At 50.4% G+C, this 16,314-nt stretch overlaps 1 long non-coding RNA gene and 1 other non-coding gene across 7 annotated transcripts; both read left to right on the top strand.

Moving 5' to 3' along the window:
• Positions 1–6,803: 6,803 nt before the first annotated feature.
• Positions 6,804–16,210, top strand: LOC113952473. Of its 6 annotated transcripts, XR_003529554.1 has the most exons (6): positions 6,804–7,266; positions 10,778–12,983; positions 13,587–13,675; positions 14,719–14,805; positions 15,831–15,951; positions 16,123–16,210. It is a non-coding gene; the product is annotated as an uncharacterized LOC113952473 (long non-coding RNA). The 6 variants fall into 6 exon arrangements; XR_003529555.1 differs by lacking the exon at positions 10,778–12,983 and having other exon boundaries at positions 6,829–7,266; XR_003529556.1 differs by lacking the exons at positions 6,804–7,266; positions 10,778–12,983 and adding an exon at positions 13,195–13,213.
• Positions 13,441–13,517, top strand: LOC113952556. Its single transcript, XR_003529586.1, has one exon. It is a non-coding gene; the product is annotated as a small nucleolar RNA R38 (small nucleolar RNA).
• Positions 16,211–16,314: the final 104 nt, after the last annotated feature.

Consider the following 16,314-nt stretch of genomic DNA (forward strand, 5'->3'; position numbering starts at 1 on the left):
CAGTGCTGCAGCAAGCTTGCTCAGCAAGCACAAGGAGCACCACAGTCCCTGCTAGCTGGACACCCCACGGACAGTGTTTCCAGCTGCCAGCCCTGGGTTATCCACCAGGCTCAGAGGATGATCCCAGGATCATTTGAAGTCCCACACCAGAGGAGATCTGCACGTTCCCCGCAGTGACAGGCAGCAAGGCACTGTCACCCTCCAGGAGGAACATCCCCCAGGAACCAGGGCCTGTCTTGTTCCCCTTCCCATGGCAGTGCCATTGGCCAGCCCAAGCACACATCCTGACACTTGGAAAGCAGAGCCTGCAGGTTACATTCCCCCCTGCCCCAGCTGCACTCTGGCTGGTGACACCCTGACAGGGATGGCATTGAGCCCCACACCTCCACTGCAGACCTGCATCCCCCCTGAGCCAGCCCTGGCAGGTACTGCTTGCTGTGGGCTCTACATCACCAGTACCAGACATTTGGAGGATTGTAGTTATCTACCTCTAAATCACACTTCCAATCCCCAGGCTGCTTTTAAGCCAGACCCCTGGTCTTTCCCTCTGCTCTCCTGCCAGTTGAAACCGCAGGAATGGCAGATTTGTTTGTTCCAAAGCAATTTTTAATGCCCTGTAGCTTAGTAAAGGCTCAAGCATTACTATTCATTCCGTCTCTCTCTGCTCCACAGAGGATATTAGATCCTTCTCTTGATACTTCCTCACTCTTTGTAGATGTTACCCTAGTTTTAATTTTCAGGGCTTCCAGACTGCTTTTAACAATGCTGAGCTTTCAAGTTGCTTCCTTCAAACTTTCTCCAGCCATGCTTTCCCAGAGCATAAATAGCTTTGATTATTCCCAGATGTTTTTGGTTTTTTAACCCCAGAACAGTGTTGTGTAATGGCTTGGAAAGAAGACTGGCAGCAAGCATCCTGGGTTCTCTTTCCTAGTTCACCAAATCACTTCCCGAGCAGAACATCTATGGGATTTAGCTTAGAAAGAGGAATACTATTAGCAGCAGGTTATTTTGCTGTAGAGAACACGACTGGAGGTGGCTGAAATACTCTTGCTGATAAAGATTACCCTCTGAAGGCATGGCTCATTTTCTTCACTCAGTTTCTCCTCATCCTCTGTGCTGAGACTTCCAAGCAGGATGACACATTGAGCAACAAACCCGCAGGGATGGCTTTGAGCAGGCACCCCTGAGGCTGCCAGGCAGCACTTGATGGAAAAGACATTGCTCACCTCCAGGCCAAGCTGGACTCAAGCTGTGGCCATCCCTACCCACCAGCCACCCAGCCAACAGCAGTCCTGCTGGGGCCAAATTTTCCTTGGCCCGGGAGGATGTGTGCACATATCCTGACAGGCCAAAGTGTGGGGAGTGAGGAGTCTTACACAACTGCCTGACCTCCTAAAAAACCTCTACGGCCTTCCTGACTCCGGCAACCCTGCCACTCCCATATTTCAGCCATTGCATTGCTAAATACTCACAAAAAACATCCCCATTCCCACTAGAAGAGAGACAGGGTGTATCCGATCTGGCAGGAGACACGAGTCTTTTCAACCATCCATAAATCTTCCCAGGATCACCCCAAACTCCCCATATTTCTTGGTGCCTCCACCCACCCTGCTGGATCCTTCCACTTCCCTTTCTCAGCCCAGTGCTCAGCTCTGCAAAGCCCAAGGTTACTGGGGCGGATGTGAATGCATCCCAGAGTGTCTGCCTCCCATATGGGGAGGACCACACCTAGGCAGGGCAAGGAACAACAAAGAAGGAGGAAAACAAGATGGGAAAACAAATAAAAGCATCAAGAGAGAACAGTTTTTCAGCAGAGGCACATCCCCATGACAGTGGTGTGGCACCCAGCCTTGCCAGCTTGTACCAGCTGCAGCTGGGAAAGCAGGTGAGATAATCCAGCAGCATTCGGCCCTTGCACAGCCAAACTGACCTGCTGTAGGAAGACCCTGTCCCAAGGAAAACATCCATGCCTCTGCATGGGACACAGGGGACACAGAGTGTCCCAAACACCCAGCACAGCTGGGCACAGTGTGGTGCTGAGCAGATGTGCCTCAGGCCAGCTCTGTGTGAGCTGGTCTGATCAGGGCTGCGCCCAGAGGTGCTCAGGAGAGCAGGGAGGAGGGAGGGGGAGGAGAATCAGCAAGACAAGCTGTGAGTGAAGAGTGTCAATGCTTGGAAAGCGCAACCAATTTGCTTTTAGTACAGTTCATGCCTCTCCAACAGTGCCTAGAATAACAAATTCCTTCCACCCTCCAAGCCTGAATGCTGGAGGAAGCTGCTGAGAAACTTAATTGATTAGCTGGATGCGTGCACAGAAAAAAATTGCTCAGCATCAAGGAAATCACTGTCTTGACAGTTAATGCAGACACTGGTGGGAGATTAGATAGACCAGCTGCAGCTTTTTATCACACAGCCCCTTCTTTTAGTATGGGAACAAGGCAAGGTCTGTTTTGATGGGGTGACCCATTTTGCAGCAGCATCGAGGGGCTGGAGCATTGGGGCTGTGCCCACTCTGTGCTCGCCCAGGGGGAACCCCGCTGGGCAGGGATGGCCCCATCCTCAATCCTGGCACCTTCAGCCATTGGAGGGCAAGGAGACAAGTTTTGGGTTCCTGCATCTCTCAACCCCACCCTCCAGCCCCAGAAGTTCCTTTTGGCCCTGGCAATCCTTGAGCAGGAGGAAGAGATGCCCTGAGAGCAACTTCAGCGTCCAGGGTGCAGCGGACAGAGCTGAGCACATCGGAGATGAGTTTCCAGATGCTTCACAGCATCCTCCCAAAGAAAGATGTGCCCAGCTTCCCTAGTCCCTGCAGAGCATCTCCCCCCCTCCCAGCCCCTGCCTGGGCTTTCTACTTTGCTCTCAGCTCTGCCCTGCCTGCCACAAGGTCACCACCTGCGACTCTGTCACCGCACAGGACTGTTTTCCCCATTTGGTACAAGAAAACAGGAAGCCAAGGCCTGCAGGGGCTGTGAACCTGCCTGTCATGTTCTCTGACAGTATCAAAACCTTTTGCTGCTTGTGTTTTTCCCAAACTGTCACTGCCTCGTCACACCCCTTGTTTAATCCTCTGATCCCGAAAGCTTTCCTGAGCCTTGTGCAAAACAAGCGGAAAGAGAGCGGTCTGTTCTCCAAAGGGATCAGACACCACCTCAAAAGCAACTAGACTGACAGTGTCAGAGCTCCCCAGAGCAGGCACAGGCAGAGCCAAGTGTGCATGTCTGTGCTCTGTGGCTGCCAGAGGTGGGAGGAAGCAGCCTGCCAACCCCCAGCTTCCACCTCTCCCTCAAACTGCTCACCTCCTGCTTTTGGCTCAGGGAAGGATGAAAGGGAAATGAAAGGGCTTGGCCCTTCTGTTTGCTCTCTACAGATCAGAAGTGTTCTCCTGTCCCTCATTTCCCCTATTGCTGCAATTTGCTATTTGACCTGAGCAGCCCAGAGGAGTTTTAGTCAGAGTGCATTCCTAGCACAGCATCAGTTTTCTAGAGCAAAACGGAAACAGCTGCCAAAAAATAAATCTTCCCCTGATGCCTGGCACTTCTCATGGGTGGAACAAAACTTCTTGATCCCCGGGGGGAAAACCACCAGAGCTCAGCTGCAGCAAACCCCATCCCACTCCAGCCTGTCCCCTCCAGGGATTTTGCAACATGAGAGGGCTCAGACAGAGACTAATGAACATCATGATTGCATCCATACGGCACCGATTTGAGAGCTTTGAGTGAAAGAAGAGGTAAAGAGAGATCTGATCTTTAGCTGAAGGCAATGCTCTGGGGAAGAGTGGACTCTGGCTGAACCCTCCAGCATCCAAGTCCAGCTGTGCCCAGTGTCCTCCTACCTGCCCAGGCCTGTTGTGCCTGTTGTAACTGAGGAGGGTAGAGGTAGGTAGATGGTGCTGGTATGGAACACATTAAGTTCACACATGGCTTGCTGTGAAAGAGCTTCTGAGGCTTGTCAGGGCTAAGTGAGGTTTGTTTCCAAGCACTGTGAGAAAGCCTGGTGCTATCAGAGTCAGGCTGGCGAGGAAATATGTACACAGGGCTGAGCTGGCTCTCGGATTTCAGGTGGTGTGTGTGTCCATGGGATTGCTGCATGCTTGAATAGCAGAGCTGACAGATGCACGTAGCCCCTCTCCTCGTGAAGGTAAACATCTCCACCGGGTATTAACCAAATGTGGGACTGAGCCTGCAATAGTCTCCCTGCCACATTCATCAGCTTCTTCACAGATTGCTGTGGTTTGGTAGGGTTTGCATGGCAGGCTGCTCGGGAACAGGGAGATGCTCAAACAGCCAAATTGGAATTGGGAAAAGAGTTTCCGGAGGCTTGGGACTAGCTGAGACATGCAAACAGCATCAGAGCACATGGCTTCTTGGCCTTTCCTGCTGAAGGAGCAACACTTACTCTGTATTCGCTCATGTCTTGAATGTGATAGATAGAATCAGGTCAGAAATATTGGTAACCCAGTTTCTTGGAGGGCTTATGCCAGCTGACACCTGGTTCTTGATGGTAACCAGATTCCATCCTCAGTCATGGTGCAGAAGGCAGCCTCCAGACAATACCAAGGCAATATGCTTTTTCTTGTTCACCCTGATTGAGATTGAGGTTTATCTTGAAAGCATGCACTGCAGTTCGTGCTCAGCAGTCTCAGTCTCACAGCAGTGGGCCTGATGGAGGTTCAGCTTCACCTTCCCCATGATCACTTTAGCAGGATATGCAGGAACAGGCTCAGTCAGCAGCAGTACCAGCCATAACTCACACCATCTCAGTGGTTCACTCAAGTCAGGGCACTGTTCCTCCGACCGTGAGGGTTTTCAGGCATGAAGCATGCAGAGTTCACAGCTAGGACAGATGCAGCACCAACGTGCTAAAGCCTAAGGCAGCGACACCAGGTTAAGCCCAGTTAAGATGCATTTAGGCTTTCTGTGAAGGTAACATGAAGTTCACATTGTGACACGCATCACCTCCTCGCTCACCACAGGTCCCGGGAGAGTGCCGGGAATGCTGCAGAGGGGCTGGAGCAACTGACTGCAGGCAAGTCATGCCAGTGCTTTAGCTTCTAAGTTGGAGATGGCAGAAAAGCCTGATCCTTGAAAAAACAAGAGCTCCTTTGTGATGCAGCCTTTCAGGCCGGGTTTACACAGCAAGCCGGTCCCAGCAAGCCCAGCCTGCAGCTTCTCTTTCTGTTTCTCGGCCAGCCCAGGCCGTTCTGCTATAACCACACAAGCAAAGTCCATTGTCACAAACACCATCTGCTGAAGAGGAGGAAGGTTTCACACTGTGTCAGTCTCTTTTATCTCAGTGTAGGTTCTGCATAGGATCTGGCTGAAGTTAGAAAAGCAGAGGAGACCCCAGCAACAGCTTTTGCTGGTGCTGTCTGTGGGCAGTTATTGATTTGAGTAGAACAGGACTCCAGAGAGGCAGGACAGCACACAAGCAGCTGGTCCCTCACATCACTCTTCAGGCTTTGGTTGAAAATAGTATCAGAGTTTTCCCCCTCCTCCTCCCCCAAACTACACAGAGCCCTAGGCAACAGGAGCAGCCCGGCTCAAGAGCTAACCCTTCCCTGGCTGGGCAGGAGCAGAGCAGGAGGGACTGGGCAGAAATTAGCCCTGACTGGGAATTGGGGACCAGGTGAGACCCCTGGTAAGTTGGTGGGGAGTACAATCCTCTGATCCCCAGGGACCTGGTTCTAATGTGTTCCTCGTGGATGATCCCTCATTTTCCCAGCCCAAAGTCTCTCTCATACTGAGCAGGATGCCCCCCCTCACCCATGAGAGCCCAAATAATTGCTGGTTCTCCTCCAGGACTGATGCTCCAGGGTTTGGGATCTGGGACACAGATCTGGATGGAGGCTGGAGAGCAGCCACCGATCTCCAGCAGCCTGCAATGCCCAGGGCTTCAGATCAATTCCCTCTCAGCCTGGAGCCAAACCAGGATACAGCTCCAGCTCTTCAACAGCAAAAAGCTGAATTAGTTGAAGTCATGCTGCCAGCTGTGTATTTGAACAGGAATTACATAGGGTTTCTGCTGTGGTAATGCAGCAGGTGCTGGCAGTTGTACTGACGCAGATGAGGAAGGAAAGGCAGCAAGCTGAGAACTGGGAGAGGTGCTCAGGGAAGAGAGGGGCTCCTGATTCCTGCCTTGCTCATGTGTAGGAAAGGTACCCCAGCAGTCAGCCAGCCCGCAGAATCCTGCTCCTTTGAGCTCCCTGGCTCCTGCTGAGCTTTGACCATCATGAGACTGACTTAGGTCTGGGAAAGAAAAACATCACTGGGAGTGAGCACTCAGAGCCACTGACTCCTGGCATAGGTGCCCTGGCCATGAACTGGGATGCTACAGCACAGGGCACTACCCAAACACAGACACTAAGGGTGGTGCCTGTGCCAAAGTGCAGCCTCTTGGAGGAAGATGTTTGGGAAGTGATTATGAATCTGGAGCCTCCCAAAGCATGCTAGCAGCTAGATCCTCTGGATGAATAAAACCCTGCCAAAAAAATAAGATCTGTTTCTGCAAAGCTGAAACAGCAAACTTGTTTGTCTTTCCTCCTTCCCCTCCCAACCACGTTGTTTTAAACATTTACAGAGACCTTTATACTGTTTAAATAATGATTGGGGAGGAGGGGGGTTTGCTTCCAGTTTTTTTGCCAGCTGCTCCAAGTCAGCAGCGCTTCACATGCAACTTCGTGGTAAACCAGGTGCTGTGGTTTGTTGCAGTACCACCCACGCTGTCCTGGTTCCCCCGCCTCACCTTGCCTGCCCACTTCATCCTCAGTCGTGCCCTCGTCCAGCTGCTGGGGGAGGGGGTTACCTTGAGACCTGCTGTCTCAGGGAGCAGTTCCCTCCCCTCTGCAGTGTGTGGGCAAGTGGGACCCCTGGTTTGGTACATAAAGGGATGCACGTCCAGCTCCCACCACACAGCCCCACACAGCCCCCAGCAGCACTCCCCAGGTCGCAGAGCCGGTGCACACGCGTGTGCCGGGGCAGCCACGGCGGGGTTTTCTCCCCCTGACACCGGGAGGGAGAGGAGCTGGAGGAGGATGCCAGAGCAGCTGAGTTCTTCCATCCCTGAGCACAAGCGCTACGGAGGATTAGCCATCTCCCGCGGTGCCTGTTCTCCCGCCCACCTCCCTCAGCAGCGAGGAGATGACAGCTGAGGGAAGAGAGCAGAGCACTCGAGGCGTGCAGGGGAGAGATGGCTGAAGACAGACCGACCTTTCTGCAGCAGCAGCGCAGCAGGACGTGTGTTGGTAGTTCGATCAGAAGGGAAAGGCACGTGAGTCTCTCCCCTGCAGGCAGATCTCCAGGAATCTGGGGGGTTGCGTTGGGCTTGGTTGAGTTTTATTTGCAACCTGTGGGGAGAGTGAGGAAGGCTGTCAAGGAAAGCTGGAGGCTTTCTGCAGGATGTTTGGACTGAGTGAAAGGACAGAGAAGTGAGTACGAGCCATGCTGGGGAAGCAGGATGTGGGATAGAAAAAATGTTTATACAGTCAAGCACAGGGTAATCCATGGGAGGCTTTAGAGACCATAAAAGCCATCTGCAAGTGGATAGATCACAGTCTAGAGGAAAACAGTGGTTTAAAACAACACTACCCTCACTCTTTGATCTGTTCTGAAGACATTGCACCTGTGAGCCTGAAGAGAAGGGGAGGATAAGTAGAACCATAAGTTCTGCCTGCACAGGCGAGAGAGTGGGGAGGAATTTTCCATTTATGGTCTCTTCCCGTACAAGAACTTGGGGCCACCAAGCAAAACAAGCAGGAGCCAGACACAGAATAAACGAAAGAAAGGAAGCTGGTCTCTCTCCTCCCCACAGGAGGGAACGGCTGTTACAGGTTCAAAAGGGGACTGGGCAAGTTCATGGAAAAGAAAGTTACTGAAATCTCCATTCCAGAGAAAACCCATTAGCAGAGTGAGTGAAATGACTTCTGGCTCTCATGTGTCACACCCCTCAAATGGTTGGTGGCAGGGAAGTTTCTGGGAGCTGTACCATATGTAATAGTGCTGCTCCTTCATTCCCTAGGCATTCATTTTGGACATCTCTTGGAAAAAATTACATTAGTCTTGGTGGCCCTTGGTCTGATGCCCTGCAGCAGGGCTCCTTCAAGCAGATGTCACTGGGAGACTGTCCTCAACAAACCATTTTAGAGACAACAGAAGAAATAACCAGTGGCCTTTAACCAGCTGCCCTCTATCACTTTGTGAGGCCTCAGTTTACCGCTTCAGATTTGGTCAAATTAGGCACTTTCCCTCCACAAGGGCAAGAAAAATGACCTGAAAGGTCCTGAAATAACGTGACTTTCCACCATTTAAACATGTTCTTTCCCATTAAGCAACGAAAGCAGCAGAGATGCTGTTCTCAAAAGCACCTCAAAACAATTATCTCCTTCCTCTGGAATAAACGATGGGAAGCAAGGGGTGAGCCGGAGATATGGCATTTGCAATTCTCCATTTTCCATCTGCAGGAGGAGGAAATGTTGATTTGCATTGTGCTCCGACACAACCGCTTGACCTCAGTGCAGTTTATGCTAATTACTTGCAAGAATATGCTTGTTTGCTCCGTGCGTGCCCAGCATATTTCTTGTATCTGAGCCTGATAGATGAAATATTGCTTACAGGACAGTGCAGGCTGGGTTGGCTGAACCAAGTGCTGGGTGGCCGAGTAATCCAAGCAAACAGAAAACACTGTTTGTGATAAAAGAGGACCTGAGAAGTTTCTCATTAATATTGCCCAGATATTTTTATACCAACTCACTCCCTTTCTGCTTACCGTGCTGTAATCTCTCAGGCTGACACAGAAAATAGAGAGGATCCATATCTTTGCCCAAAGCAAGGACAACTCTCCTTTCCTTGCTCATCTAACTTGGCCTAAAAGGAAATCTTTCTCCTATCTCACTAGCTTTACAGTGTTAAGGTTTTCTTTCTGGTTTTGAGGGCATTTTTGTAGCTGTACACATCTTCTATCTCCAGGTATGCTCTGAGGGTATATATTTTAATTAAACATGCTTGTCCATGGAGAAACTGGATTCCTACTGCTACTGTTGCACCAGTGCATCTGTCTGGCCCCAGGATTTATCTGTGCACTCCCTGCCACTGGAACATTTTGTGGTGGGCTCTCTGTTCCGATGGGCTCCTTCAAGGAATGGAGCTGGGAATGCATTCTGGCTCACTCACACAAAGACGGTCACTTTGCCCAGCTGGGACACAGACCTGAAGGTGTCAAGTCATTGATCAGCTTGACTCCATTCCCAACATGGTCTCCTCAAGCTGCTTTCTGTGTTGCAGTTGAAGACAGTACCCTGAGACTGCTTTTTGTTGTACTGTACCCAAAATTCAGTTGAGAAGAAGGGGCAGAAGCAGGAGCAAGAGTTGAGTGGCTGAAGCTGCCATTTCTTTTGCATTATTGGGAGAAAGGGCAATCTTTTCTTTTCTCTACCTGCAGAATCCATGTCTTAGCCCTGCCTGTAGATCCTACCGTGCTCCCAGAAAAGCCATCCCTTCGTTGCACAGATATTCTGTAAGGAAAAAGCTCTTTATTATTCAGTGCACAGGCTTTCAGATAGGCCCCAGTTACAGCAGAGCATTCCTGAGTCTGCTAAATTTCTACATAAGCATGCAAGACATGCTGAGGAGGAATGGGTTTAGGTTTAAACGTGTATTTAACATTAAATGAAGGCTTAAGAGCTTTGCTGCCAGGAGCAGGGAAGGATGTTTTGTTTGCAGTGTGCCTTGTCCTGTGTGGGAAGATGTTGCTTTGCTGCTGAGGCTCCAAAGAGCCTGTCTGCCATTTCTTGGGACTAATTTGAAGCAGCAGACACCAGGATCTGAGATCTCGTGGCAGGCTTTTCTTAACAGTGCAGATCTTTTCTCTCGGAAGTCTGGTACCTGAAATACCAGCAAGGAGTCTCCACCTTAGCCCAAGGGACTGTTCTTTGTGCACTGCTGTGCACCCACCATTTCTAACAGAGACAAACATCAATGGAGCTACCCCCTGCACCAGCCAGATGCAGTTGGTAATGGGGGAACTGGCTTTGTATTGGGTTCAAGTACCCTGTCTGCTTCCCCCCAGCCATGTGTCAAAGATAACCACAGCAGGGCACCCTGAAAGCACAGATGGGTGGGACCTGGACGGGCAGAGGGGGAAATCAAGAGGAAATCAAACTGGTGTCAGTAAGCATGAAGAGTTTCTCCCTTGAGGGATTTACAGGCAACTAAGATGGGAAATGAGTGGAAAACTGAAAGAAGATCTTGTCCTTCAATTCAAGCATGGGATCAAAGCCCAGCTGAAGTTGGAGCAGTTCTGTCATTAATTTCCATTTTTCTTTCCATCCTTCCTTCCCCTATCACATATTCTACCCATTCTCCTATTATCTGCTCTAGGGGTAACCAAACACCTCAGAGCAAAGCCCAGACTTCTTTAGAGAGGGTAATGCTGCAGCTTTGAAGGAGAGATACGGAAGCACCTTGAGAAATCAGAAAGATGGGGCTTAATGTCTCATATGATTTACTGGAGGAAGCAATGCTCCCCTCATCCTCTGTGGGGAAGTTGAGAGCAGCCTCCAAAAGCTCACATGTAGATCTCCATGCCCTTTTCACAGCTTTCCTTGCTTGCTCAACCTTTCAAAGACTGGAATAACAAAATACCATAACTGATGGAGATTGGCCACAGGAAATCTATCTAAATTATGTCCAAATTGCCCTTGGGAGCAGCATTGCAGCTGCCTGAGGAAGGAGAATATGTTCAAACAGAACTCTCCAGACCAGACTAACTTCCTTCACATCTCTAGGAAGGTTCACAGACCCTCAGAAGAACCACCATAGCCCGCTGACCTCGGGGAGGCTCTGCCTTGTCCTGCAGCTCCTGCTGGTGAAGGTTCCATGCCGGAGATCTGTGGGACATGATCGCCCTCTAAAGGGAAAAGCTGAGAAAACGTGATTAATTCCCACACAGGCGAAGCTGCAGAGAATTAGAAGAGCGTTGGCATGGGCAAGGCAGTGACCGTCTCTCTTCATCCAGAGTCTTTGTTCCGACTCCAAGATATCCTTGGAAACATTATCCGTGCACTACAGCCATGAATAATTGCAGCCAATCAACTCCACACTTAGCTCATGCCGTTCTCCTGAGCTTTTAATTGTTGAGTCCATTAGTTACTTGGTACCTGGCAGAGCTTATCCATTTATAGGCACACACAGACTGTGGGCTGAGCAGCTTTCACCCGAAAATCAAGACGGTGGCAAATCCCTCAGCGCATCCAAGTCTACGTCTTCTCTCCCGGGATCTGAACTCTGCACAAGGGGGGATTTTAGTTGTTTTGTTTTTAAAAACTTACGTCCCTTGGGGACTTAAATGGCTAATTCTAGTTGTGATGGGTCATATTTGCTTATTTGGGAAGCTAAAAGCAGCCAGGCAGATTGCCAACCCCGTCTTCACAGAGCAAAGGCCGCTGCAACAAGGGCTGAGTTAATTATTGCTGTTCTGTATCATCATCTGCCTTCCTACCAGGCCAAACACTCGTGCCACAGGCTCCTGTGGGGCAGGAAGACACAGAATCTCTTTTGTCCTCAAGCCAGAGCATAGGACTCACCGAAAGCTGCTTCCCCCAGGTCCTGCCCATCCGACCAGGGCAGCTTTTGAGGCTTTCTGCAGCTATCAGAGAGCACAGAGGGCTGGGGAACACCTCACAGTCAGCTGCTTAATTTGGAAGCAACTTATTTTTAGCACCACCTTGGTATCTGTTTACAGCCTTCTTGGACCACTTAAAAAAAAGAGTTCCTTTTGCAGCCCGTTGGCTTTTTAAGAGAGATTTAAGAAACAACATGGGCCATTCTGGAGAGTAAAGGACTTGTGAGTTGGGTTAAATCTGTGCTCTGGAATAAATTAAAAAAAAAAAAAAATCAGGTTCTAAAATAGGAGCAAGGCCAGGAGGATCCAGGCACTAAAAATAAACATGAAGTCACGCTGTCTTTTCCTGGGAACTCGACTGCCTTGCCTGGAGAAGGGGCTCCCAGAGCAGGCAGCAGCATGGAACCATCTCTGTGCGGGTGGGGAGGTCCTGCCACAGGTTGCCCAGAGAAGCTGTGGCTGCCCCAACCCTGGAAGTGTCCAAGGCCAGGTTGGATGGGGATTGGAGCAACCTGGGCTAGTGGAAGGTGTCCCTACCCGTGGCAGGGGCGATGGATCTTTGAGGTCCCTTCTAACCCAAACCATTCTCTGATTCTGTGATCTCCCTGTTGTCAGAGGGGATCCAGGAGCAGAGAGACAGCCCCTCAGCTCTCAGACATTTCAGAGGTGACTCTGGGCTTGTCACCTGTACTCAGATTTTGCTGCTTTCAGACTGTAGTTTGACTGCTTTCCATTCCCAATCACTGGAGCTTTTCTCCACAAGGGTGGATGTACCTCTGTGGCAAGAAAGTGATATTGGCAGTTCTTATTTTTCCTCCCTTTGGTTATGTTCACACTGTGTTATTGTTAATACAGGCTTCATATGTAATGTAAATAGGATCGTATAGAGTTTCACATGGAAGTTATAATTTCATTTATAGTTTCATATGTAAGTCAGACAGGATCCTGTGGGTTTCGTGACAGGTTTTCACAGAGAAGGACAATCACAGCACATCCTGGAAGCGTCGCTTATTCAAAGCACGGCACATACATTTACTAACTAATCTCTGACTAATCCCCGATCTCTGGCTAATTAGCCCCTTCCTCCACGAGCTAATGCTTATTGAGCCTTTTGAAGCATTTAGAGCGCTAAGCACAATCACGCACATCTCCTTAGCGTGCCGGGGACGTGAAGAATTAATAAATAATTAATAAATGCCGTTAACGAGCGGGATGGGGGGGGTCGATTGATCCCGGGGGAGCGGGACTACATTTCCCATCAGCCCTCGCGCCCCGAGACGGCGGCTGGACTACACCTCCCATGAGCCCCCGCGCGCGGCCCCGCCCTCCCCGCGGTGCACGGGAACAGCATGGCGGCGCAGCTGCGTGCGGTGAGCGGGACCGGCCGCCATCCGGCGCCATCCGCGGGCACAGCGGCCCCGAAGGGCGCGGGGACGGCGGGAGGGTGTGCAGGGGACTCCCGTGCACCGCCGGGACCGCTTGTAGGGCTGCTGCGAGGGCTCGATGGCTGCGCGGGGGGACGCGTAATAATGCCCCCCCCCCCGGCGTGGTGGATGGAGGGAGCGAGGCCGGGCGCGCTGCGGGGTCCTCAGCTCGCGGGGTTTGGCTCCACTTGTGCCGGCTCTTCCCCGCAGCGCCTGTGGGAGAGTATTTTATAGCCAGCGGGTGTAGCTCAGCCTGAGCGCTGCCGCCGGGGGTGTCTCCCCGGAGCGGTGGGTCAGGGCAGCCACGCGTGCCCGCGGGTGTCGGTGCTGCCTCGGCTGAGGAGCCACGAGGGCAAGAACAGGCCCGAGGTTTTGAGGCCCCGAGGTTTGTCTGTTCTGGGAGCTGAGCTGGTGATGATAAAGGTTATCCCTGTCTGAAACTGATCTTTTCCTCTGTGGAAGTATCACTCTGAGGCTCGGCGTTAGAGACGCAAAGGTAAAGGAATGGTTTGCTACATGAACTAACTCTGTCCTGTTCCTCCCTTTCAGAGCCTGGCACGATGTCAGGAAAGGATTAAAACACTCCTCTGGCTGGGGACCTGATTTATCTACTGGACTAACAGTACAGCTGCACAATGGTGAGAAACATCAGCATTTCTCTTGCCATAGTCTTAATTTTCTACTCCTTTTGCTGGACTACAGAAATAAGACTCATTTTTCAGTGTCAGATGATATCCTTGTGTGTCTGGGGCTCCTGGGAGGGGATATCAAAGCCCCGTGGCTTGATTAATGTAATTAAGCCAGTCAAGGCTGTAGCTTTGTTGCAGCTGCCACTCGAGTGTGCTGCCCTTTGCTGCCATGGAGCATAAGCTGAAAGGCAGCACGGAATGAATGGGAATTTTAACTGGTGTTGGTGCCCAGCAGAGCACCTACTTGTCAGCGTGATCAAAGATGAGCCAGAGCAGAAGGGATTAGAGGTAGGAGGGATTGGATGTCAGCCCATTATGGAGACACTTGACACAGCTCATCTCATAACTGTGTCTGTCACAGAAATAGACAGTAGTGAAAGAATAATTGCTCTGTTTGCCTTCCTGGAGGTGCCCTGGGAGAGTTTCAGACTTGCATCAGGTTGCTGGGGGTGGGGAGGTGCCCCAAAGGGTCATCCTAGAAAGGACACAACCTGAAGAATCCTTCCCCTGAGGGGATGTGTCTGTCTTAGGTCTGATGAATGCATTTCTCAGGGTAAACTCACAGACAAATTACACGCTGGATGGATGGATTATCCTTGTGTGCAAGGAGGGAGTTGGATTAAGATGTTTGTGGAGGAGGAGGATGTCAGTTTGAAACAGCTTAAAAGGGTCCAAACTACCAATGTCTGAGAGCTGGTGGTTTTCTTTTCCTAAGCAGGGATTTAAATAACATCCACCTCCCAAAGTTTCTTGTCTGCGAGTGAGACAGCCCACTGGCAGTCATGCTCCTCTGTGTCTGGGGGACAGGATTCTGCTGTGCTGAGTCTGTAAGACAAAAATTGCTGTCTCTGAATGGAGAGTTTCTGTCTCTGATTCTCGCTCAGTGACCCAGGGCTGGGGTTTTTTTCGGAAGGGGTGAAAAGGAAATGAGTGGAGGACAAACTTTATTTAAAGTACTTTTGTTGACAGTTCTCATTGTAACTTGTATTTAGGAGGAAACCGTCCTGCAGAGTCCTGGGGCTGCTGTTGCCCAAACACAGCTTTGGCAAGAGGGCAGCTGCTAAGCTGGGCTTAAGCTGGTAAGAGAATTCTTCAGTACTGTGTGTTGCTTGTTTTAAATTCATTAATTATATGCCAGATGTGTAGGCAGCATGACTCATGTGCTGATCAGAGTACCTGATCTTTGGAGGCTTTACCAGGAGCAGTACCAGGAGGAGCACTGGCCATCAGCACGGTGGCACCTGGGTGTCTGTGCTGTGCGTGGCTCTGTGGGCCTTAAAGGGGGTTGTGTAGCCAAGGGCAGGAGAGAAACTGAGCCTGTGATGTGCTGTTATCCCTGTCTGACCCCTCTGTGAGGAAAAAACTCCGCTGAGGCTCTTGTGCTTCCCTTGGTGGGGTCTCCTTGCAAAGACTCCACGGACACGAGTGGCACTGGTGGGGCACTGTGCCCTGTCCTCCCACCCTGTGACAGGTGGCACCAGCACAAGTGCTGTCCCAGACCCAGCTCCCTGCAGCCCAGGCCTGGCTCTGGAGCTGAGCATGAGCTGCTGTTGTCATAGCACAGTTTAGAGCTACAAAGAGCTTTTAAGTTCCTTTTAAGCAAACAGTGACAGGTTGAAGGGCAAATAATAAATGCGGTTTTTATCTTTGCTTGATGTACAGTCATTGAATACACAGGCTGTAACAGCACTTTGTCTCCAGGCAGCTGACAGCTGCATTCTGCTAAATGGTTTTACGCTTTATTTAACAGAATTCCTTTGCTGCAGAAGGTCAATAACAATTTCCGACGGGCTGAGCCAGCAAAGTTGATGACAGGGAATGTCTTAAGAAATCAAGGTTGATGTGTGAAAGGGGAGGGAAGGAATGGCCCCACAAACCACCAGTCACATTGGGTGCTCTGGCAATACAGCTGTGTTCCAAGCAGGATCAGCCACTGGGGCTTTTGGTTTCCAAGGAGTAAGGGGAGAAAAGGTGAAGAGGCAGCCTGATGATAAATGGGAAAAGTAAAAGCTACTCAGTGCTTTGAGATTAGAGGGGCAGGAATTGTTTCAGAGCAGACTTCTTTAAGGAAACAGTTACAGCCTTGCTTTGTGGTGTCTTCCAGCTCTAGAAGCAACAGAATAAAGATTGTTTTGGACTGAGTGTCACAGATGGCCACTGATAAGTGACTTGTGTAACCACAGGCTCCTCCTCGCTGCTCAGGGGTTGCTGCAACCACACCATAGGTAAGTTACCACTAAAGCCAAAGAGGATTTGGGTGCTGGTGCCACTGGCTTGGGTGGGAGCAAGTTGTTCTCTCCTGAGATGTGTACTCTAGATTAAATAGTGCAAATCAGGAACTTCACAGCTGACAGTTGCTTTGCTCTGACACTGTCTTTTTTTTTTTTTTCCACTAGGATCTGACCTACAGTTGGCTGGACGAAAAAGCGATTCCCTGGTTTCTTCTGTTCCAGAATAAAATAAATTATGGGAAATCTTGTGAGTGGAAGTTGTTTTTTGTTTAGTTATTTTTGTAAAGGTTGGACCCAATGCTCTTAGAGGTCTTTTCCAACCTTAGCGATTCTATGATTCTACTTGGACAGAAATGG

This window comes from Corapipo altera, unplaced genomic scaffold (assembly GCF_003945725.1).
Source record: "Corapipo altera isolate COAL_440 unplaced genomic scaffold, ASM394572v1 343, whole genome shotgun sequence".
NCBI lineage: Eukaryota > Metazoa > Chordata > Aves > Passeriformes > Pipridae > Corapipo > Corapipo altera.